The sequence below is a fragment of the Triticum aestivum genome, chromosome 1A (assembly GCF_018294505.1).
Source record: "Triticum aestivum cultivar Chinese Spring chromosome 1A, IWGSC CS RefSeq v2.1, whole genome shotgun sequence".
Classification (NCBI taxonomy): domain Eukaryota; kingdom Viridiplantae; phylum Streptophyta; class Magnoliopsida; order Poales; family Poaceae; genus Triticum; species Triticum aestivum.
The window spans coordinates 357,639,740-357,664,346 of NC_057794.1; positions in this window are offsets into that span (position 1 = coordinate 357,639,740).

Genomic DNA, 24,607 nt, shown 5'->3' on the forward strand with positions numbered 1-24,607 from the left:
TGGCACCCGTAACTCGCCTAGGCACTCCTCTTGCCCTTTTCGCCTCCTTGACCTGCCTCCTGAAAAGAGGGGCAGGAAAGGGATTACGGGCATCTTATCTTTTTAATTTGTAAGCCTTCGGGCCTTAGCTGTATCTAGAACTTGTAATCCTCTCTTTCATGTTTTTCATCCTCTATGGACTGTACCTGAGTGGGATGTTTTTTAATGAAAAGAGGATGCTTGCCGGGTTATTTGTCTCGTGAGCTAAACCCACGCCAAGGAGCGAATCCTTGGTATCCCTCGGACAGACATTTCATCTCCCGGCAACAGGCCCTGCCGCCTTCCCACGTCGCTCAACCCTTCTCACGCTTTAGACGGAGGCAGGAACGAGGTGGGTGCGGTCTCCTCATTTCATCCCTTTGCTGCCGCGACTACGACCAAACTTGGCCCCGAGAACGAGCCCCAGGGCCTAGAGTCGAGGGAGCACGGTAGTTTCCGGGAAGAAATGTGGTTTCGCATTCCCCAGTCCATAAGAGGATGCATGGTAAGGGATGAAAGACTTATCTGATATTGCAGCCCCCGGCAACTCTGGTTTGCCGTGGATGATTCTTGGCACTCGCAGCCCCCAGTGATGCTGGCTTGCCGGGGAGGCTTTTATCCTCAGCAGAGAACTTTGTCGTTCTCGATGCCGGCTTCCGGCAAGCTGGTCGCCAGGAAGGCTTTTTTCTTCGGCAGAGAACTTTGACGTTCTCGATGCCGGCTTCCGGCAAGCTTGTCGCCAGGAAGGCTTTTACCTTCGGCAGAGAACTTTGACGTTCTCGATGCCGGCTTCCGGCAAGCTTGTTGCCAGGAAGGCTTTTACCTTCGGCAGAGAACTTTGACGTTCTCGATGCCGGCTTCCGGCAAGCTTGTTGCCAGGAAGGCTTTTACCTTCGGCAGAGAACTTTGACGTTCTCGATGCCGGCTTCCGGCAAGCTTGTTGCCAGGAAAGCTTTTATCTTCGGCAGAGAACTTTGACGTTCTCGATGCCGGCTTCCGGCAAGCTTGTTGCCAGGAAGGCTTTTACCTTCGGCAGAGAACTTTGACGTTCTCGATGCCGGCTTCCGGCAAGCTTGTTGCCAGGAAGGCTTTTATCTTCGGCAGAGAACTTTGACGTTCTCGATGCCGGCTTCCGGCAAGCTTGTTGCCAGGAAGGATTTTGGCGAAGAACTTCGTTGTTCTTGACACCGGCTCCCGGCAAGATCGTCGCCGGAAAAGGCTTATGGCGAAGAACTTCGTTGTTCTTGACACCGGCTCCCGGCGAGATCGTTGCCGGAAAGGCTTACGGCGAAGAACTTCGTCGTTCTTGACGCAGGCTCCCGGCGAGATCGTTGCCGGAAAGGCTTACGGCGAAGAACTTCGTCGTTCTTGACGCCGGCTCCCGGCAAGATCATCACCGGAAAGGCTTATGGCGAAGAACTTCGTCGTTCTTGACGCCGGCTCCCGGCAAGATCATCGCCGGAAAGGCTTATGGTGAAGAACTTCGTTGTTCTTGACGCCGGCTTTCGGCAAGATCGTTGCCGGAAAGGCTTATGGCGAAGAACTTCGTCGTTCCTGACACCAAAAAGATTGGCCCTAAGGGCGTTGCCAGCCCCCGGGCCATAAGTGCGTTCAAATATAGCAAGTGATTAGTATCCAAAGTGTACTTAACTCGTTTGCGAATTTTGACTTCTGCTACATATTCCCTATGCCTGCTGGAATGCTTTCCGGTGCGTGTGATCCAGCCAGCAGCGCTTGAGGGAACGGGCCCTTAGCGGCTATTCGGGAACATCGCTTCCCGGAAAGGTTTACCTTCTTGGTTCTAGCGCAATCGCACAAGTTGCCGAGCGGACTCGAGGCAACATGGAGCGCAACTAGCCCCGAGAATGCTCCTCGGCATACAGGTCTATGCAGAAATCTCAAATAAATAGCACATGCTATCTTCCTGTTCAACCCCTCTTTGTACGTACACCCTACGCTTTCTAGGGAAACTTGCCGATGCAGGCACCCTTGCCACGAGCGCCGAGTGCGGAACTTCAGCAGCCTGCTGGCAGGGTCGCTACCGATAAGCAATCTTGTCGCAACTAGTTGCAACTCGCTTAAGTTGTTGAGCGGACTCGAAACAAAGTAAGGGCGCTAGCGGCTCACTTAATTTGCTGAGCGGACTCGAAGCAAAGTAAGGGCGCTAGCAGCTCACTTAAGTTGTTGAGCGGACTCGAAACAGAGTAAGGGCGCAACTAGCTACGAGTTGATTCCTCCGCGCACAGGTTTTCCGTACAAAGAGCAAGATCTCCGAGGCGGATAACCTTATACAGAAAGGAAATATCTAAAGTCTCGCACGACTTAGCTTTTTCTGTTGCCGCACCGGCGTCGTTCTTTCGCTCGCCCGCTCCTTAGGAGCCATGACGATGAAGAACTGCCGCCGCCGAAGCCCCCCTACCTGGCGCGCTAGAGATGTCGGGTGTGCTGATTCCACCAACACCTATGGGGACAGGGCCCCTTTCGGTTCGGTGGGAGGCGGAGAGCGCACAAAGAGCGGATCGAGGCGGTGCACGCGGGGGGATTTTACCCAGCTTCGGGCCGCACGGATGCGTAAAACCCTACTGCTGCTTGTTTGTGTGTATTGAATCTTTGCTCAGGAGCAATCGACGCTACCAGACTGAGCGTGGGAGTGTTTCTGGTATCTCCAATGAGCCGAACTGGCCGACCCCCCCCTCTACGTTGCGCTTGGTCCTCCTTTTATACTTTCAAGGGGTTTCCCACAGGTGGCAACGTAGACTAGAAGGGTAAAAATGGAAAAGGATGCGGTAGGTGCAGCTACCGCTACTGTGGATACAGTGCACCCTACCTAACTCTGACGGCAGGGGACAAGGGCATTAAATGTCTGTCTGAGTCTCCTAAACAGTGCAAAAGGTGACCGTCAGGAGCGCCACCGTTTGCCATGATGGGCTTCTCTTCATCTCCGCTTGCCACCATGTACCGCTAGCTGCACGGCCTCCTGCCACGTGTGCTTGGGAGAGTCCCAGAGCGACACGTTAGCAGGTGTGCTGGAGCGCGGGCATGAAGTGGGGGTTTCTCGCGGCAAGCTCCTTGCCGCGGCCGTCGTCTTGTCGCGTCCGGAAGCTTGTCGCTCGCCGGATCTTGCCGGGACGCAGGGCGCGTCGCGGCAAGCTTTCTTGGTATGCCTTGAGTAGCCTTCCCGGCAAGCTCCTTTTGCCGGGGTCTTGTCTCTTCCCGACAAGATCCTCTTGTCGGGGCCTTTTTTGGCCTTCCCGGCAAGCTCCTCTTGCCGGGGCCTTGGTTTGAGTACTTTGTTCTTGAATGGTCTTCAAGGGATCCACGGAGGGTCTTGGCGGTCACCCGGCAAGCCTTGCCGCGGGGTGCTGCAACTGCCCGTGCACGAGTTCGGGATACTAGGGTACCCCTACTCTAGTACACCGACAAATCAGAAGCCTCAAATTTTTCTCTTTGTTTGACTTAAGTTTTTTGAAAACAATCTTTTGGTTTGTCTTGAGACTTTTGCTCATATCCGAAGCATATATATGTGGTTTCTTTTAACCCGACCTGGCTTTCGACAACAAGTCACCAGCATATGACAATATTAATACATGGAAGGTTTGGCTTCTAAGTTTTGGGTCATCACCCTTACTGCACAGGTATCATAAGCCGGCAGTACAATTCAATATCACAGGTATGATATTGTTTATACATGATTATGTTTAAACTGTCCCTAGCTATGGATTTTAAGCCGCCGGTATATTTTGAATTGCGCCATTCAAATCATGCGCATATCAATCATTGGATTATTGTCCTTATTCGATATGACGATATAAGCCGGCGGTATGAGCCAATGCCACATGATGTTTTCCTGATTATATAAATATGCGAGGTTTGATAACCCGCCCTAGTTTTTGACGTTAAATCGCTAGTATGTTTAGGCTTGAATGGCCTTAATTCTAGTCTTTTCCATACTTTCATAAAGGCTATATTATGTTTGGGTTGTTACCCACCCTGGCTTTTAACGTTAAGTCACCAGGGTGTATGTTGTTTAGATTCTGTGCAGGTTTTGCAGAACTATGACTTATATAAATGCTTAAGTCCAAGCTCTTCATTAAAATTGATGCTTCAGAATAATTATCCATTTTGGATTTTCTCAAAGGTTATAAGCCGCCAGGTTATAAAAAATACGGTTTACAATGGAGGCGTATTAAATCACCATCGGCCAAGAGCCGTCGGGTATTTAAACTCCGGATTTACTTGTCAACAGATAAGGTTTTCAAAAGTCGCTTTAGCGCAATGGCTATTATATTATCAATGGATATGATCTATTCTACAATGTAAGGAATAGTCCCGAGTCGCTGTAGGCTTACGACCCGACACTTGGGGGCTACATTATTCAAGTTGAGATTACATCAAATATGCAAGTCTCGTGTCGCTGCAAGCATGCACCATGACACTTGGGGGCTAATGCAAAGTCATTTTTACTGGCCTTATTGAAGACCCGACTCATCACATCATAATGAGCTGGCCCTTGGGGGCTACCAATTGCTCCTGTCAACAATTCAAGGTACACAAGTTTTATTCCATTATATTAAAGGATCCACTTCTCAGTTAATAAAGCACAAGGCTCTTAACCTTGTGGGCGTGGGTTCAAGCCCCATGATGGGGGTTACATCATATGATATTATTGTCAATGAAGTATATATAAAGCCCCAGCTCAGTATTATCTTACTAAGCCGGCCCTTGGGGGCTACACATTGCTGCTCAAAATCTACATGATCATATCTACAAAGTCCCTGCTCATTATTGCATAATGACCCGGCCCTTGGGGGCTACACTGGTTGAAGTTTTTATGAGTATATGGCAATTACAAGTCCCAGGTTGCTGCAAGCATGACAACCCGGCACTTGGCGGCTACATATATGGAGTATTCAGTCTTTACTAGTGACTAAGATGAGCAACATGGATTTCTTCAAAGTGGCAGTATTTATATTGAAGCAAGTCTTAAGTCATCACTTTGTTTCTGCTCAAGACTTGGGGGCTACAAGTAATATGGATATAAGGGAGAAAAATCTTCAAATTCTCATTTTTGAGTAAACCAGATTGACCCGGCATCACCAATAACTATGACCCGGCGTCGGCAACAATTATAACCCGGTGCTATCAATATTTACAAACTGGACATTTTGGCAATGATAAACCGGCAAGTTTTACATCTTCAAGCCGGCTGAAAGTCAGATGAGTATTTCAAGACTAATATTTTTTAAACTGGCGCTTTAGCTAATTCAAGTGGATTATTTCTTACAATATTTCTCTACAAGAGACCAATGTCAGCAAATTGACTCTGAAGCTGGCCTATTGACCCGGATTTCTCCAAAGAAGTATCTGGATTTTTTGCATTCACAAAGTTTTAACATATCTACTAAAGAAGATTTGTTATGAGTTAATGGGCATGTATCAAGAAGGAAATGACAAGGACTTAAATATGACCAGGTGCCGGCTTACAAGAATTTTTAACCTGGATCACAACCTATCAAATTTGTTCTTGTGTTTATTTTGCAGGATCAGTTTAACATGGATAAATCCAAATTAAACTGGGGACTAATGTCAGGGATATACCCCGTGGTATGACCCGGCCGGAATTGGCGATTCACTGGTGACCCGCCCTGACTTGGCAACTCACTAAGTGACCCGCCCGGATCTCTCCACTCACTGATGACCCGGCCGAGCCAGGTGACTCATTGGTGACTCGGCCGGCGGAGCAGAAGAGCAACAAGACCCGGTGGCCCAAGCAAATGGTTCATGGAATGCCGGCTCGTATTATGGTGGGCCGGCTTAAGAGGAAAGCATAAGGAATATTCCCTTACAAAGGAAGCAGGACTAGGACTCCACTTGTAATAGAGTAATCCTAATCCTAATATGACTAGTCATGTAAACCGCCCCTTCAACATATATAAGGAGGGGCAGGGCACCCTAAGAGGGAGAGGGGACAAGTTCCACAAGTTGGACAAGTTAGGTTTAGACAATAGCTCTCGATATAGAGCACTCTTGTAACCGTGATCATCATCATCAATATCAATGAAGCAGGATGTAGGCTTTTACCTCCATCGTGAGGGGCCGAACCTGGGTAAAGCATCGCATCTCTCGTCCCTCTCAACCCCTCTCAAGCTACCACATAGATGCGTTGGCCTCGCGACTAAGTCCTGACACTAAGGACATCTGCCGTGACGAGTCCATGACAGGTGGCCTTCAGGATACAAAGGTTCCTGAGTCATTTTACCACCTCTAGTCATAACTCTAACAACATTATAATTCTTCTTACTATTCAATTCATTGAGCAAATGATTCTGAGCTTTAAGTACTTGTTCTACTTGAGTGGTAACCATAGAAGCATGTTTACTAATAAGTTTAAGTTCACCTTTAACACTAGCCATATAATCACTCAAGTGTTCAATCATATAAGCATTATGTTTCAATTGTCTGCCAACATAAGCATTGAAGTTTTCTTGCTTAACCATAAAGTTATCAAATTCATCCAAACATTGGCTAGCAAACTTAGCAGGAGGGATTTCAGCTTTATCATATCTATAGAGAGAATTTACCTTTACTACCTATGTCGGGTTATCAAGACCGTGTGTTTCTTCAATAGGTAATGAATTAAGACCATGTATTTCTTCAATAGGAGGTAAATTCTTAACATCTTCAGCTTTTATACCTTTTTCTTTAATAGATTTCTTTGCCTCTTGCATATCTTCAGGACTGAGAAATATAATACCCCTTTTCTTTGGAGTTGGCTTAGGAGTTGGTTCAGGAAGTGTCCAATTATTTTCATTGGTCAACATATTATTGAATAGAATTTCAGCTTGATCAACAGTTCTTTCCCTGAAAACACAACCAGCACAACTATCCAGGTAATATCTGGAAGCATCGGTTAGTCCATTATAAAAGATATCAAGTATTTCATTTTTCTTGAGAGGATGATCAGGCAAAGCATTAAGTAATTGGGGAAGCCTCCCGCAAGCTTGTGGGAGACTCTCTTCTTTAATTTGCACAAAATTACATTTTTTCCTTAAAGCAGCTTGTTTCTTATAAGCGGGGAAATATTTAGCAGAGAAGTAATAAATCATGTCATGGGGACTACGCACACAACCAGGATCAAGAGAATTAAACCATATCTTAGCATCACCCTTTAATGAGAACGGAAATAATTTAAGGATATAATAGTAGCGAGTTTTCTCATCATTAGTGAACAGGGTAGCTATATCATTTAATTTAGTAAGATGTGCCACAAGAGTTTCAGATTCATAGCCATAGAAGGGATCATATTCAACCAAAGTAATTAACTCAGGATCAACAAAGAAATCATAATCCTTATCAGTAATAAAGATAGGTGAAGTAGCATCAGCAGGATCATATTTCATTCTAGCATTCAGAGATTTTTCTTTAAGCTTAGCTAATAATTTCTTAAGATCAGATCTATAATTACAAGCTAAGAAATCTCTAGTAGTTTCTTCATCCATCACATAACCCTCAGGCACAACAGGAAATTCATATCTAGGGGGAGAATTTTCATCATCACTTTCATCAATATTATCAGTTTCAATAATTTCATTCTCTCAAGCCCTAGCAAGTTGTTCATCAAGAAATTAACCAAGTGGCACAGTGGTATCAAGCATAGAAGTAGTTTCATCATAAGTATCATGCATAGCAGAAGTGGCATCATCAATAACATGTGACATATCAGAATTAATAGCAGAAGCAGGTTTAGGTGTCGCAAGCTTACTCAAAACAGAAGGTGAATCAAGTGCAGAGCTAGATGGCAGTTCCTTACCTCCCCTCGTAGTTCAGGGATAAATCTTGGTTCTTGGATCTTTCAAGTTCTTCATAGTGATAAATAGATATAAATCCCAAGTGACTCAAAGAATAGAGCTATGCTCCCCGGCAACGATGCCAGAAAATGGTCTTGATAACCCACAAGTATAGGGGGTCGCAACAGTTTTCGAGGTAGAGTATTCAACCCAAATTTATTGATTCGACACAAGGGGAGCCAAAGAATATTCTCAAGTATTAGCAGCTGACTTGTCAATTCAACCACACCTGGAAACTTAATATCTGCAGCAAAGAGTTTAGTAGCAAAGTAATATGATAGTAGTGGTAATGGTAGCAAAAGTAACATTTTTGGGTTTTGTAGTGATTGTAACAATAGCAACGGTAAAGTAAATAAGCGAAGAACAATATATGAAAAGCTCGTAGGCATTGGAACGGTGATGGAGAATTATCCCGGATGCGATCGATCATGTAACAGTCATAACATAGGGTGACACAGAACTAGCTCCAGTTCATCAATGTAATGTAGGCATGTATTCCGAATATAGTCATACGTGCTTATGGAAAAGAACTTGCATGACATCTTTTATCCTACCCTCCCGTGGCAGCGGGGTCCTATTGGCAACTAAGGGATATTAAGGCCTCCTTTTAATAGAGTACCGGACCAAAGCATTAACACATAGTGAATACATGAACTCCTCAAACTACGGTCATCACCGGTAAGTATCCTGATTATTGTCACTTCGGGGTTAACGGATCATAACACATAATAGGTGACTATAGAGTTGCAAGATAGGATCACGAACTCAACTATATTCATGAAAACATAATAGGTTCAAATCTGAAATCATGGCACTCGGGCCCTAGTGACAAGCATTAAGCATAGCAAAGTCATAGCAACATCAATCTCAGAACATAGTGGATACCAGGGATCAAACCCTAGCAAAACTAACTCGATTACATGATAAATCTCATCCAACCCATCACCGTCCAGCAAGCCTATGATGGAATTACTCACACACGGCGGTGAGCATCATGAAATTGGTGATGGAGGAAGGTTGATGATGACGATGACGACGGATTCCCCTCTCCGGAGCCCCTTACGGACTCCAGATCAGCCCTCCCGAGAGAGTTTAGGGCTTGGCCGCGGCTCCGTATCGTAAAACGTGATGAATCCTTCTCTCTGATTTTTTTTCTCCCCAAATATGAATATATGGAGTCAAGGTTGAGGTCGGTGGAGCGTTAGGGGGCCCATGAGGCAGGGGTCGCGCCAAGGGGGTAGGGCGCGACCCCACCCTCATGGACAGGGTGTGGGCCCCCTGACATGGATCTTTTCACCAATATTTTTTATATATTCCAGAAATAATCTTCGTTGATTTTTAGGTCATTCCGAGAACTTTTATTTCTCACAAAAATAACACCATGGCAATTCCGCTGAAAACAGCGTCAGTCCGGGTTAGTTCCATTCAAATCATGCAAGTTAGAGCCCAAAACAAGGGCAGAAGTGTTTGGAAAAGTAGATACGACAGAGACGTACCAGTATAAGCTAGCCCTTGGGGGATACATGTTTTGATTCAGATGCATAAGCTATCTGACAAGTCTATAGTTTATTATATTCTATCATATTTAGTAGACTTGGGGGCGAAAGGCATATATCTTATATAAAGGCAAGAATTGATACCTCATGTTTCTGATGCTTGTGCTTGACCATGTCAATCTCCAGATCACGGTTGTTATGTATTTGATTAAGATAGCTGGAGAGGTTTTCGCTAATACTCAGATGAGAATAATTGGCCATGTCAAATTTGACCTTGCGCCTTTCGATCATTTCTTCCTTGGCAGAATGCTTTGCTAGAGCAATAGGATCCCTTGGTTTTTGGAAACTAGTGCTAGTGATCACAACTTCCTTCGTGTCTGGTTCCGAAGGCTTGACTGGGCTTGGCGGTTCAGTGCCCAAGGGGTCAACAACTATATGATCAGCAGAGGTACCACGATTTTCTGGTGGCGGGTCATCGACAGGTTCTTCCGGTTGTTGTATGGAGGCCTCAGAAATAGGTGCTTGCTTTTCTGATTCATGAGTCTTGGGATCTTCTGTTGGCTTGTTTACCTTAGCTCTTTTGCTAGGCTTTGCTTTCCCACTGCAAGAGGATTTACAAAGTCAGTATGAGTTAAGAGATGCTAGAAAGTCCAGATAAAGTTGGTACCTAGGGGCAGTCTTGAAAGCCGGAAGCAGAGTCTGAGATGAATCGCCAGACGAAGAGTGAGAAGTTCCCTAGTAATTTGAGTCAGGAGGACTAAGCATTTGATGAATAAAAATCTGCCTGAGAGTAAGTAAGAGTTGGAATTTTTGGAAGTACCTCATTCCGGCGCTTGCGTGGGGCTGGCGTGTTGGGCAAGCCGGAGGAAAGTTCTCCACCTCCACTGGTCTGGGTTCTGCGCCGGTTCCCATGCTGTTGTTGCTTCAAAATAAAGTTGGGATCCAAGTGAGCTAAAGGGTTAGAAAACCTTACTTTCCTGATCACTCATCGAATTTTCTGGCTTGGCAAGGGCTCTGAGTCGGAGGAAATAATAGTTACCTCGTCATCACCCGCCTGGCCGGTTTCCGCGTCATCCTGATAGCAATCGGTGTCAATAAGATGGATGAAAAAAGAGCCAAGGGGATCAAGGTCTACCTATGAATCATCATCATCTTCGTCCAAATTGAACAAATCAGAAGCAGTGGATTTCTTCTTGTTCTTCTTCACGGCTTTGGTCTTAGCCCTGGCCCTCTTGGAGGCTTTTTCATCATATCTTTTATCCCAAAAGGCTGATTTAGCCTGCAACAAATTACAATAAATGTTGGGGATTTCCAGGTTCTATGAATAATGAAGTAAAATATATAAACCGAACAGGCTTACATCTGGTGCCGGGTTGAGTGTACAGAAGGGATTTAACCCCACTTGGTTTCAGCTCTCCAAACTTTCATTGAGAAGAGTCTTGGTCATCTCACTGATGGCTTGGTCAGTCAAACACAGTGAACTATAACACACCGAGTCCTTGGTATCGCCGGTATATGTGCACATTAAATCGAACCGACGGCTTAAAGGTATGATCCTCCAAGCTACCCAGCATCGAACTAGATCAACCCTGGTCAATCTATTGCCCAATAGTGCTATGATCTTTGACAAGGTAGGCGCAAGTTTGGCCCGTTCAGCAATGGTAAGCCGGGCGGGGAGAGGATGCTTCAGGTTGAGCCATTGGTTATGGAAGCCGGGCATGGGATTCTCATCAACAGGAGAAGTATCTTTGCAGTAGAACCAAGTTTTATTCCAATCCTTGGGGTGTCTTGGAAGTTTAGCATAAGGAAAAATGGCATCTCTGCGTCGTTGAATTGAAATCCCTCCAAGCTCCTGACTAAGCCTGTCAGTGAATTCATTTTGGCAGTTCAAGTAAAAATACTCTCTAAAGAGTTCAACGCTAGGTTCCTCTTGAAGATATACTTCATAGAAGACTTGGAAATTGTAGATATTTGACACAGAATTGGGTCCGATGTCTTGAGGATGAAGTTGGAAAAAATGCAGAACGTCACGGAAGAATTTTGAACCGGGAGGTGAGAAGCCCCGATTCATATGATTAGTGAAAACAATAACTTCACCATCCTGTGGCTGAGGTCTTGTAGCGATCCGACCTCAAACGGTCAAATCTCTATGCATAAGTGTCATCCCTGGATCGGTAATGCTGACACACACAGTACTTGAAGGATTTATAACAGAGTTTCAATCACACACTTAATACATCGATAGTCTCAAAAGAGAACTTATTACAATAATATGGCTTAAGGCCATCTAAATAAGATAACAACGGAAGGCTTCGAAGGTAAAGCGAGTCCATCAACTCCAAGGGCATAGCTGAGTGCACGACAACGACCTAGCGCACCTTACTCTTCATCTGAAAAGTCTGCAACATAATACGTTGCAGCCCGAAAACGGGTCAGCACATGGAATATGGTGGCAAAATAACACTATAGAGCAATGAACATGAAACAACTATAACTACATGCATATTTGGCTGGTGGAGGCTCTGCGGTTTTCATATTTTTGCGAAAAGCCAATTTTCCCCTACAACAAAGGAATATATTTTGTTTAACTATCATGGTAGTTGATAAAGGTTGAGAATGGTGACCCCATCTCAATCCCAATTAAAGTAATCATCAACCCAACAAGTTATTTAAGTAAAGTGATGAGATCAACATAATAATTCAAGCACCAGATACTCAAGATGTCCATAACCGAGGACACGGCTAACCATGATTAGTTTGTTCACTCTGCAGAGGTTTGCGCACTTTTCCCCACAAGACTCGATCTCCTCCGTTGATTTCTCGCACTTCATGATGTTTGATAAACGGATGACCGAGACACAATCTTTCTGAAGCATTAGCCCTTTCGACGGGTAAACCATACCACCTACATCCCCTACATCTGCTAATTTACCACTGAAAGAGGTCACACAACATACTCAAATATGCTAGGCCCATAATAGCACGGAAGTTTCCAACATGAATAACAATATGATCCCTTTGAGCGTGGGTGGCGGACCATAGGATGATCACACGGATTCCTCGGGATCTCCTTGGACAGCACTGGATTGCCCGAGGTGCCCACAAACAGTCCACCCAGATGTGTGTTAAAGTAGACACCTTAAATAAACCCTTAGTTCATAATAATTCTCACAACTGTCATGAATGACTCAAAACAAACCACGTCTACGAGCATAGCATGGCAGTATAAGCATAACGTAGAAGTAACTCCCAGGGTTTGAAATAGAAGGGTAATAGGTACTACCTCAACTACTACTTCCCAATACCCACATGTTATAAGGTCCTAACCATGCAATGTTTCAGGGGTTTAAACTAATGCATCAAACTGGGTAATAAAGGGATATGATCAAAGTGTTACTTGCCTTGCTGATGATCTGCAAACCCTAGAGACTCGTAGTAGCACGCTTCGCACTCCGGAAACTCTATCGCAAACAAACAATAGCATACATAAACACTCAAGCATAGATGCAAGGATAAAACTCAGATGAGAAATTCCAAACTGAAAGTTCAACTAAAGAGCTTCGATTTGCAAAAAGAACCGCTCAAATCGGAGCTACAAAACTCAAACTACGATAAAAAAAGTTCGAATTCAAATCTCCTTGCAACCAAAATTTAAATTGTCAAAAACATGTTCAAGTTGGTTAACTGGAAAGAGGGGTTCGAGACGAAGATTTTGGCGGTGGTTTCACTAGATTTTGATGAACGGTTGAAAAACTGTGAGGGTTTAAAGATCAGGGGCTAATCTGCGATAAAAATAATCGCAGATAGGTCCCTGACCGAAGAAAAAAACAGAAAAAGAAAAATCTATCGGACGAACGTCTGCTAACAGTGACAGACGAACGAATTTGTTCTTTACAAGAACTAAACAAACAAACATTCGCGGAATAGGTATGAACCGAAGAAAACCGAGAAAAATGATCAAAAATAAAAACCTAATTAGATCGAGGGTTTGCCGAAATAAACCGAAGAAAACCGGAAAAAAGAACCGGCGGCGGCGGCGGATCGGAACGGCGGCGGGCGGCGGCGGATCGGAACGGCGGCGAGCGGCGGCTCCGGTGCAGCAACGGCGAGGGGGGCGTCGGGCGGGGTCAGCGACGGAGGCGGCTGCGCGGGGTGGGGCGGCGTGATACGTCTCCGTCGTATCTATAATTTTTGATTGTTCCATGCCAATATTATACAACTTTCATATACTTTTGGCAACTTTTTATACTATTTTTGGGACTGACATATTGATCCAGTGCTAGTTCCTGTCTGTTGCATGTTTTTTGTTTCGCAGAAAATCCATATCAAACGGAGTCCAAACGGGATAAACACTGACGAAGATTTTTTTGGGAATATATGTGATTTTTGGGAAGAAGAATCAACGCGAGACGATGCCCGAGGGGGCCACGAGGCAGGGGGAGCGCCCTGGGCCCTTGTGGCCACCCCGTAAGGCGGTGGTGCCCTTCTTTCGCTGCAAGAAATCTAATATCCGGATAGAGATCGTGTCCAAAATTCAGCCCAATTGGAGTTACGGATCTCCAGAAATTTAAGAAACGGTGAAAGGGTAGAATCAGGCAACACAGAAACAGAGAGAGACAGAGAGACAGATCCAATCTCAGAGGGGCTCTCGACCCTCCCATGCCATGGAGGCCATGGACCAGAGGGGAAACCCTTCTCCCATCTAGGGAGAAGGTCAAGGAAGAAGAATAAGGAGGGGGGCTCTCTCCCACTCGCTTCCGGTGGCACCGAAGTACCATGGGGGCCATCATCGTCACCGCAATCTTCACCAACAACTTCACCGCCGTCATCACCAACTCCTCCCGCTTCTATGCAGCGGTGTAACCCCTCTTTTACCAGCTGTAATCTCTACTTAAACATGGTGCTCAACGCTATATATTATTTCCCAATGATGTATGGCTATCCTATGATGTTTGATTAGATCTGTTTTGTCCTTGGGTTAATTGATGATCGTGATTGGTTTGAGTTGCATGTTTTATTATTGGTGCTGTCCTATGGTGCTCTCCGTGTCGCACAAGCGTGAGGAATTCCCGCTGTAGGGTGTTTCAATACGTTCATGATTTGCTTATGGTGGGTGGCGTGAGTGACAGAAGCACATACCCGAGTAAGTAGGTTGTTTGCATATGGGAGTAAAGAGGACTTGATACTTTAATGCTATGGTTGGGTTTTACCTTAATGATCTTTAGTAGTTGCAGACGCTTGCTAGAGTTCCAATCATAAGTGCATATGATCCAAGTAGAGAAAGTATGTTAGCTTATGCCTCTCCCTCAAATAAAATTGCAATAATGATTACCGGTCTAGTTATCGATTGCCTAGGGACAAATAACTTTCTTGTGACAAAAAGCTCTTTACTAAAACTAATTTAGTTGTGTCTTTATCTAAACATCCCCTACTTTTTATTTACGCGATCTTTGTTATCTTGCAAACCTATCCAAAAACACCTACAAAGTACATCTAGTTTTACACTTGCTCTAGGTAAAGCGAACGTCAAGCGTGCGTAGGGTTGTATCGGTGGTCGATAGAACTTGAGGGAATATTTGTTCTACCTTTAGCTCCTCATTGGGTTCGACACTCTTACTTATCGAAAGAGGCTACAATTGCTCCCCTATACTTGTGGGTTATCAAGACCTTTTTCTGGCGCCGTTGCCGGGGAGTTATAGCGTGGGGTGAATATTCTCGTGTGTGCTTGTTTGCTTTATCACTAAGTAGTTTTTTTGCTCTTGTTTTCTATCTTTAGTTATGGGTAGGAAACGCAAAATACCAAAAAAAATAGTTGTACCTACTACACTAATGGTTGAAGAACCACTCAAAATCTATCACACTCCTGAAGCTTTTTACTTGGATCATCTTTGATCCCTATGTGCTCGTGCTGAAACCCCAACTAGCTTAGTTGATGGCAAATATTTTGATGAGCATGCTTGTTATGTGCGATACCGCTTATCTCAAAAGGGAAACTTTTACTGGATCAAATTCATCGTTTGCAATGCTATGCTTCGAATTTATGTGAAATATACAATGTTACTTGTTGTTCTGAAAACCCTAAGAAACACCTTCCCTGCCAACGTGAATTTAGTGATAATGGAATCGTATCTTCGTATGCTAAGGGTGTTTATAATTACTATGATGTTCAACAAATTGAAGAATTTGTTGCTTTTAAGGGTGCTTATGAAATTGCTTCTTTGATTGAAAAGTATGATGCTACTCTTTACAAATACGAAATTTTTTGCCATGCCTAAATATTGTTATGATAATTATGCTTCTAATGCCTATGTTAAACCATATATTGAGGACTCCTCCGTTGTCCAAGAAGAGACTAATATTTTGCAGGAGTCTATGAAAGAAGAAATTGATGAAACTATGAGCTCATTGGATGAAAAAGATGATGAGCAGAGCGAAGAACAAAAGGAGGAAGATCGGATTAGCTACACATGCCCACCTTCTAATGAGAGTAACTCTCCAACTCATACATTATTTAATGTCCCTTCGTTCTTACCGAAGTATGATTGCTATGATCCCGTTGATTCTTTTGAAATACCCTTTTTTGACGAACTTGATACTTGCTATGCTTGTGGCCATGATGCCAATATGAATGATGCTTATGGTGATGAACTTGCTATAGTTCCTTATGTTAAACATGAAATTGTTGCTATTGCACCCACACATAATAGTCATATTATCTTTTTGAATTCTCCAAACTACACTATATCAGAGAAGTTTGCCCTTATTAAGGATTATGTTGATGGGTTGCATTTAACATTGCACATGATGATTTTTATGAATGTAATATGAATGTGCTTGCTGATCCTACTTGCAGTTATTATGAGAGAGGAACTACATCTCCGCCTCTCCATGTTTCCAATATGATAAAATTGCAAGAAACTGTTTATACTATGCATTGGCCTTTACTATGTGTGCATGAATTGTTCTTTTATGACATGACAATGCATAGGAAGAGAGTTAGACTTCGTTGTTGCATGATATATGTTACTTTGTGCTAACTACTAAATGCCAAATCATTGCTAATTCAAATTGGCTTTGATATACCTTGGGATCCGGGTGGATCCATTACTTGAGCACTATATGCCTAGCTTAATGGCTTTAAAGAAAGTGCTGCCAGGGAGACAACCCGGAAGTTTTAGAGAGTCATTTATTTCTATTGAGTGTTTTTATAAAGTTTAAAAACAAAAATATAAAGAGGGAAACCTAAAACTTTTTCAAAAAGAAAAGCGAAAGTGAGAAAGATGAGCATTGTTAAAATGGGAGCTAGCCTTGAACTTTGCTCATGCCCATGGAAACTTTGTGACCCTTGATTACAGAAACTTTTCAACAAAAATAATTATCCCCTTGTACAATTCCTTTGTATTATAAAAATAATGTGCCAAGATTTGCCTTTTGGATGTTTACATTGCTTGTTGGTCTGTGCGGTGCAGAACAGAAACTTTGGCTGTAGTGCGCGATTTTACATTTTTACTGGAATTTCAAACGGTTATGAAACTTTTTGCACTGTCTTTCTATACAAATTGTTTATTTTTCCTAATTTTGGTAGAATTTTTTGAGTACAAGAGATATGGTGAATGTTCATATTACTACAGACTGTCCTGTTTAAGACAGATTCTGTTTTTGATGCATTGTTTGCTTGTTTTGATGAAACTATCAATTTCTATCAGTGGATTAAGCCATGGAAAAGTTATATTACAGTAGCTAAAGTGCAAAAACAAAATATGAATTGGTTTGCAACAGTATTAGAGTAGTGATTTGCTTTATTATACTAACGGATCTTACCGAGTTTTCTGTTGAGTTTTGTGTGGATGAAGTGTTCGAAGATCGAGGAGGTCTCAGTGTGAGGAGAAGGAGGAGAGGCAAGAGCTCAAGCTTGGGGATACCCAAGGCACCCCAAGTAAATATTCAAGGAGTCTCAAGCGTCTAAGCTTGGGGATGCCCCAGAAGGCATCCCGTCTTTCTTCAACAAGTATCGGTATGTTTTCGGATTCGTTTCGTTCATGCGATATGTGCAAATCTTGGAGCGTGTTTTGCATTTAGTTTTCACTTTTCTTTTATGCACCATGCTGGTATGAGATAGCCCTTGGTTGATTTATAGAATGCTTCATGTGCTTCACTTATATCATTTGAAGTTTGGATTGCCTGTTTCTCTTCACATAGAAAACCGCCATTTGTAGAATGCTCTTTTGCTTCACTTATATTTGTTAGAGCGTGGGCATATCTTTTGCAGAAAGAATTAAACTCTCTTTATTCACTTATATTTATTTAGAGAGATGATAGGAATTGGTCACTCACATGGTTAGTCATAAAATCCTACATAAAACTTGTAGATCACTGACTATGATATGTTTGATTCCTTGCAATAGTTTTACGATATAAAGGTGGTGATATTAGAGTCGTGCTAGTTGAGTAATTGTGAAATTGAGAAATACTTGTGTTGAGGTTTGCAAGTCCCGTAGCATGCACGTATGGTAAATGTTGTGTGACAAATTTGAAGCATGGGGTGTTCTTTGATTGCTTTCCTTATGAGTGGCGGTCGGGGACGAGCGATGGTCTTTTCCTACCAATCTATCCCCCTAGGGGCATGCATAGTAGTACTTTGCTTCGAGGGCTAATAAACTTTTGCAATAAGTATATGAGTTCTTTATGACTAATGTGAGTCCATGGATTATACGCACTCTCACCCTTCCATCATTGCTAGCCTCTTTAGTACCGTGCATTTCCCCTTCTCACCTCAAGAGTTGGTGCAAACTTCGCCGGTGCATCCAAACCCCGTGATACGATACGCTCTATCACACATAAACCTCCTTATATCTTCCTCAAAACAGCCACCACACCTACGTATCATGGCATTTCCATAGCCATTCCGAGATATATTGCCATGCAACTTCCATCATCATCGTATACATGACTTGAGCATTTATTGTCATATTGCTTTGCATGATCATAAGATAGCTAGCATGATGTTTTCATGGCTGGTCCGTTTTTTTGATGTCATTGCTACGCTAGATCATTGCACATCCCGGTACACCGCCGGAGGCATTCATATAGAGTCATACTTTGTTCTAGACATCGAGTTGTAATAATGAGTTGTAAGTAAATAAAAGTGTGATGATCATCATTATTAGAGCATTGCCCGAGTGAGGAAAGGATGATGGAGACTATGATTTCCCCACAAGTTGGGATGAGACTCCGTACTTAAAAAAATAAAAGAGGCCAAAGAAGCCCAAATAAAAAAGAGGCCAAAGAAGCCCAAATAAAAAAAGAGGCCAAAGAAGCCCACCAAAAAAACAAAAAAAAACAAAAAATGAGAGAAAAAGAGAGAAGGGGCAATGTTACTATCCTTTTACCACATGTGTGCTTCAGAGTAGCACCATGTTCTTCATATAGAGAGTCTCTTGAGTTATCACTTTCAATACTAGTGGGAATTTTCATTATAGAACTTGGCTTGTATATTCCGATGATGGGCTTCCTCAAATGCCCGAGGTCTTCATGAGCAAACAAGTTGGATGCACACCCACTTAGTTTCCAGTTTGAGCTTTCATACACTTATAGCTCTTAGTGCATCCGTTGCATGGCAATCCCTACTCCTCATGTTTAGATCAAATTGATGGGCATCTCCATAGCCCGTTGATTAGCCGCGTCGATGTGAGACTTTCTCCTTTTTGTCTTCTCCACACAACCTCCGCCATCATATTCTATTCCACCTATAGTGCTATGTCCATGGCTTGCGCTCATGTATTGCGTGAGGGTTGAAAAGGCTGAAGCGTGTTAAAAAGTATGAACCAATTGCTCGGCTTGTCATCGAGGTTGTGCATGATGGGAGCATTTTGTGTGACAGAAATGAAGCATGGCCAAACTATATGATTTTGTAGGGATGAGCTTTCTTTGGCTAGGTTATTTTGAGAGGACATAATTGCTTGGTTAGTATGCTTGAAGTATTATTGTCTTCATTTCTAATGATAGACTATTGCTTTGAATCACTCGTGTCTTAATATTCATGCCATGATTAGATACATGACCAAGATTATGCTAGGTAGCATTCCGCATCAAAAATCATCTTTTTTATCATTTACCTACTCGAGGACGAGCAGGAATTAAGCTTGGGATGCTAATACGTCTCCATCGTATCTATAATTTTTGATTGTTCCATGCCAATATTATACAACTTTCATATCCTTTTGGTAACTCTTTATACTATTTTTGGGACTAACATATTGATCCAGTGCCCAGTGCCAGTTCCTTTTTGTTGCATGTTTTTTGTTTCACAGAAAATCCATATCAAACGGAGTCCAAACGGAATAAAAACTGACGAAGATTGTTTTGGATTATATGTGATTTTTGGGAAGAAGAATCAACGCGAGACGATGCCTAAGGGGGCCACGAGGCAGGGGGCGTGCACTGGGCCCTCGTGGCCACCCTGTAAGGTGGTTGGTGCCCTTCTTTCGCCGCGAGAAAGCTAATATCCGGATAGAGATCGTGTCCAAACTTCAGCCCAATCGGAGTTACGGATCTCCAGGAATTTAAGAAACGGTGAAAGGGCAGAATCAGGCAACGCAGAAACAGAGAGAGACAGAGAGACGAATCCAATCTCGGAGGGGCTCTTGTCGGTGTTCTGGGAACGGGGGCGCCCAGACTTGCCTGCCTGCGGCCTACGGCGTGGCTCAAGTGGGGGCCCAGTGCGGCCCAGCTTCATCAGCTCAAGCTCAAGACCCTCGAAAGGGGCCAAGCCTTGCGGGGCGGATGACGGGAGGCTTCCTCAGGAGCAGCCTCATCAGGCAGGCTCACGAGGAGGCGGAGAGATCAAGGCAGGGGTGCCTCTCGAGGAGCCCGTGACGCAAGCCATGACGATCGAGATTAGGCGGGCGCCGGCCTGCACAATGTCCTCGTTTCCCCTTCGGTGCAAAGGGAGAAAGCACGGGCCAAGGCATCGGGCAAAGGTTACCATTCTGGTGCAACGAGACCAAGACCAGCAGAGCGGCAGGACGAAGGTCACCGTGGAGCCCAAGACAGCGTCATCACCAGTGCTTTTGGCTGCCGAAGATCACCAGTGCTGGCCAATTGTTGGCGCCCTTCCCGCTCATTTTTTGGGAAGAGGACCAGGGCCTCTATAAATAGGACTAACCACTATAGAGAAGGAGGAAAAGAAAAAAAGAGAAGAAGGAAAAGAGAAAATGAAAGGAAAGAAAGAGAGAAGAGAAAGAAAGAGAGAGAGAGATCCAGACTGAGTAGAACACACTGCACCAGCTCAAGAACACATCTCGCAAGGCCGTTCTTCCCCCTGTATTGTTCATCATCATCCCCTGAGGCAATTCACCACACCACACACTGGAGTAGGTTATTACACCACATCGGTGGCCCGATCCAGTATAAACCTCGTGTCCTTTGTGTGTTCTTCTTTCCAGCCTAGATTTCTTGCGAGCCATAGAAGCGCAAGTCGGTAGGGGAAAGATCTTCGTGCGCACCCCAGAGTTCGAACCTTAAGGGTCTGCCGGAACCCGAAATCCGACATTTGGCGCGCCAGGTAGGGGTGCGCCAGAATCTTTCTTCCGTTGTTCGCGTGTGATCTTCCGTTGTTCGCGTGTGATCTTCCGTCGTGTCCATGGCTGACGCTCGTCGGGCTCGCGCCGAGCGCCGGGCTGCTCTCGCCACCCGTGTCGCCTAGACGGCGCCCATCGGCGGACGCCCTCATCGTTCCCCGTCGCCTGCCGCCAACGCCGCCACCGGCCCGGCGGGGAATGAGCAGCAGGCCTCGTCCCAGCATCCTTCGGTGCAGCGGGAGGGCTGCACCACAACCGCGTCACTGACTCCAGCCGGTTCGTCGTCCCATGCCCGTCGCGCCCCACGGACGCGCATGCCATGCTGCTCCTGGCAAGAGAGCTCCTGCACTACCGCCCCGTCGACGACCTCTACGAGGACTGGCTCGCCCGCATCACCGAGCTCCTCCGTGCCGCAGGGGGCTCTCCTTTGTTGTCCCCCTCGCTGCCTCGCCCTCCATTCCGCGCAGGGGGCGAGGATCAGGAGGCACCTCCGCCACCTCCTCCCCAAGAAGGCGCCCTGGCTCCAAGGTGCGCAGCCCCAGGGTGGGACCCTCCATGTCCAGCGCCTGCTCGGCAAGAAGGGAGCTGCCAAGAGATCCCTCGTCCCCAAGAAGGTGCTCGCACGCTCCCAGCACCGGCGCGCCAAGATCGCGTCCCTGCGCCTCCACGCCGAGACCCCGCGCTGCTCCAAGCGGCAGCGCGTGGTAATCACCAGGAGCAGGCCCAGCACCAGCAAAGGGCGCTGGTGGCCACAGCAGGCTGCCGCGCCTTCACCCCCGAGCTACATGGCATCACATAGCTAGGCAAGTTCAAGCCTGATCTGCCCCCTCGCTACGATGGCACGGCGGACCCCGCGGAATTCCTGCAGCTCTACGAGCTGGGCATCGAAGCCGCCAACGGAGGCGAAAAGGTCATGGCGAACTAGTTTCCCATGGCGCTCGAGGACGGCGCCCGCACCTGGCTCCTGAACCTGGCTCCCAGCACGATCTCCTCCTGGGACGAGATGCGCACTTGCTTCTTCGCCAACTTCCAGGGAACTCGCGACCGGCCCCCGGCCATAAGCGACCTGCGCCGCATCAAGCAACAGCCAGGGGAAACCCTGCAGAAATACATCCAGCGCTTCAACAACGCTCGCCTCAATATCCCCAGGGTGACTAAGGAAGCCATTATCTCAGCCTTCTCTGACGACGTGCGCGACATCAAGATGAAGGAGGAGCTGGCAATCCATGAAGACCTATGCACATCCCTGGAGCTGTTCAACTTGGCGACCAAGTGCGCCAGGGCTAAGGAAGGACGCCTCTCCCTCCTCGAGCTCCTGGCTGCCGACCCAGAAGAGAAAAAGCCCAAGGCCAAGGACGTTAAGCGTAAGGGAGCTGTCGTGCTCGCAGCAGAACCAGGACCAAGCGAGGCAGGGATCACCCTGAGTCATCCAAGGGCAGCCGATACTGCGTGTACCACGACCTCCACACCCACAACACCAACGAATGCCAAGAGCTCAGGGCCGTGCGAGATGGGCGTATCGGCCGATGCCCCGAGCGCAACGACAGGGGCTATGGCCAAGGAGGAGGAAGAGGTGGAGGACGATGGGAAGATAGTGGCCCTCGCCAAGGGTGGCGTGACCGACCTCGCGAGGATCGCTGGCAGGACCAGCCTCGCGAGGGAGGCTGGAGGTATCAGCCTCGTGAGGATCGCCCGCACGGCAACGCAGGCCTCCCTCCTCTACCACCACCACCAAGAAGGAACGAAGACCCAACATCAAGACGAGGGGGTTGGGGGCTTCCAGGAGCGGTGCACAATCACTTGCATCTTGGGTGGCGCCCAGGCCCTAGCATGACAGCGCATCTTCAAGCAGTTTGCTCGCGAGGTGAATGCAGTCCTCCCCAAGCTTGAGGCCACGCGCTCTCTTAGGTGGTATGTGTGCGCCATCATGTTCAACTCAGCGGATCAGCTCAAGTGCGCGGCAACGGCCGAAGTTCTCCCAATGCTTTGCTCCCCAGTCATTAGCAATGTGCAAGTCACCAGGACCCTCGTTGATGGCGGAGCAGGACTCAACGTCCTGTCCGTCGAGACGTTCAACAATCTCCAAGTGCCGTATGATCAGCTCCAGTCGACCAAGCCTTTCTCAGGAGTCACTGATGGTTCCACCGTTCCGATAGGGAAAGTTCGTCTGCCAGTCACCTTCGGACAGCACAACAACTACCGCACCGAGCTCATTGACTTCGACGTCGCCCACATTCGCGTGCCATACAACGCCATCCTCGGGTACCCAGCCCTAGCCAAGTTAATGGCAGTGACTCACCATGGCTACAGTGTCCTCAAGTTGCAAGGAAGCGGTGGAGTCATCACCATACCCTATGAGGAAAGGGACGCAGTGTGTTCACTTGAGCGTGCATTCCAAGCCGCAGCAATCAAAGACCCAGATCACAGGAGCGGAAGACTTCCCGAGGCGACCCTTAAGAAGAAGAAGGCTTCGCCTGGCCCAAGCCATAAGGAGGCAGGCGCCTCCGGAGGCGTTGCGTCAGGATTCGCGCCCGTTCAGGGAGCGCCACCCTCTGTCGCATAGGAAAGCGCGCCTGGCGCCCTCCTCAGGCAGGGCTCGGGGGCTCTTTCTTGGAGAGCCACCGACTTTGCCAAGGTCACGAGGGAGGTGCTCGGGCACCACTTGGAGGGGTGCTTCCAGGCACGTTTCCCTCAGGAAGGTACAAGGCAAGAAAGACCAAAACCTCAGGAGTTCATCGCGGGAAACACCCAGGAGCTACAGGAGTCGAGAGTCATGCGCGGCAGCCGCCGCTTGCCCGCCGTGGCCCCACATCCAGGCGAGGATGGTGGGCTGCGCGTCTGCATCAACGTGCCAGGGCTCAACCGAGCCACATCTCAGGAGCGCCTCTGGCCTTCACGCGTGGGGAGTTGCGAGGGTCCACCTCACAGCTACGTTCGCATGCCTTTCGGCCTGCCGAACGCGGTCGCCGCTCATCAGCGCCTGCTGAGGAGCATTCTGGAGGCTTAGGAGGTCAGGCATTGTGCGGTCCCGGTGGAGGTGGAGATGGCCCTCGAAGACCTACCTGTGCCCCCGGAGCCTCCTGAGGCTCCTGGGCCTGGGGGCTCATGAGGGTCGACGTCTTCACCGCGTGTCGCCCACTTCTGCGGCATCACTTCATCTTCAACGGCATCAGGTGACATCTTTCAAGTTCCATTTTTAGCTGGGAGAGCCCATAGGGCCGCATCGTTCCCAGGTCGCGTGGGTCTGTCCCTGCGGCATGTATCCGTTTTACTTACGCACTTTACCTACCTTGTTGGGAGCGCCCCTCGGGCTGCATCATCCCCAAACTACTCGGGCCTGGCCCAGCGGCATTTGCTTTTCCCGCATCTACTTGAAATGAATTTGCTGCTTCGTACTTAACATATCTGACCTAATCGCCTGCTTGATTGACACCTACCCATGGAGCCGCTCGCTCTGGCACGACGTCTGCGTATGGGTCCGTCCCTGCAACATCGATAAATCTGAGTGGTCGAGATCTTACCGCGGCAGCCCCGCAAGGCGCCACCTCACCAGGCCCTCAGTGCCCCAATCACTCCCTCGGAGTGACCAATGGTTGGCTGGCAACCGTAGCGACAGGTCTTGTCTTTCTTTGTGATTGGTATGCAGGACCCACTCCAGGAGCAACGT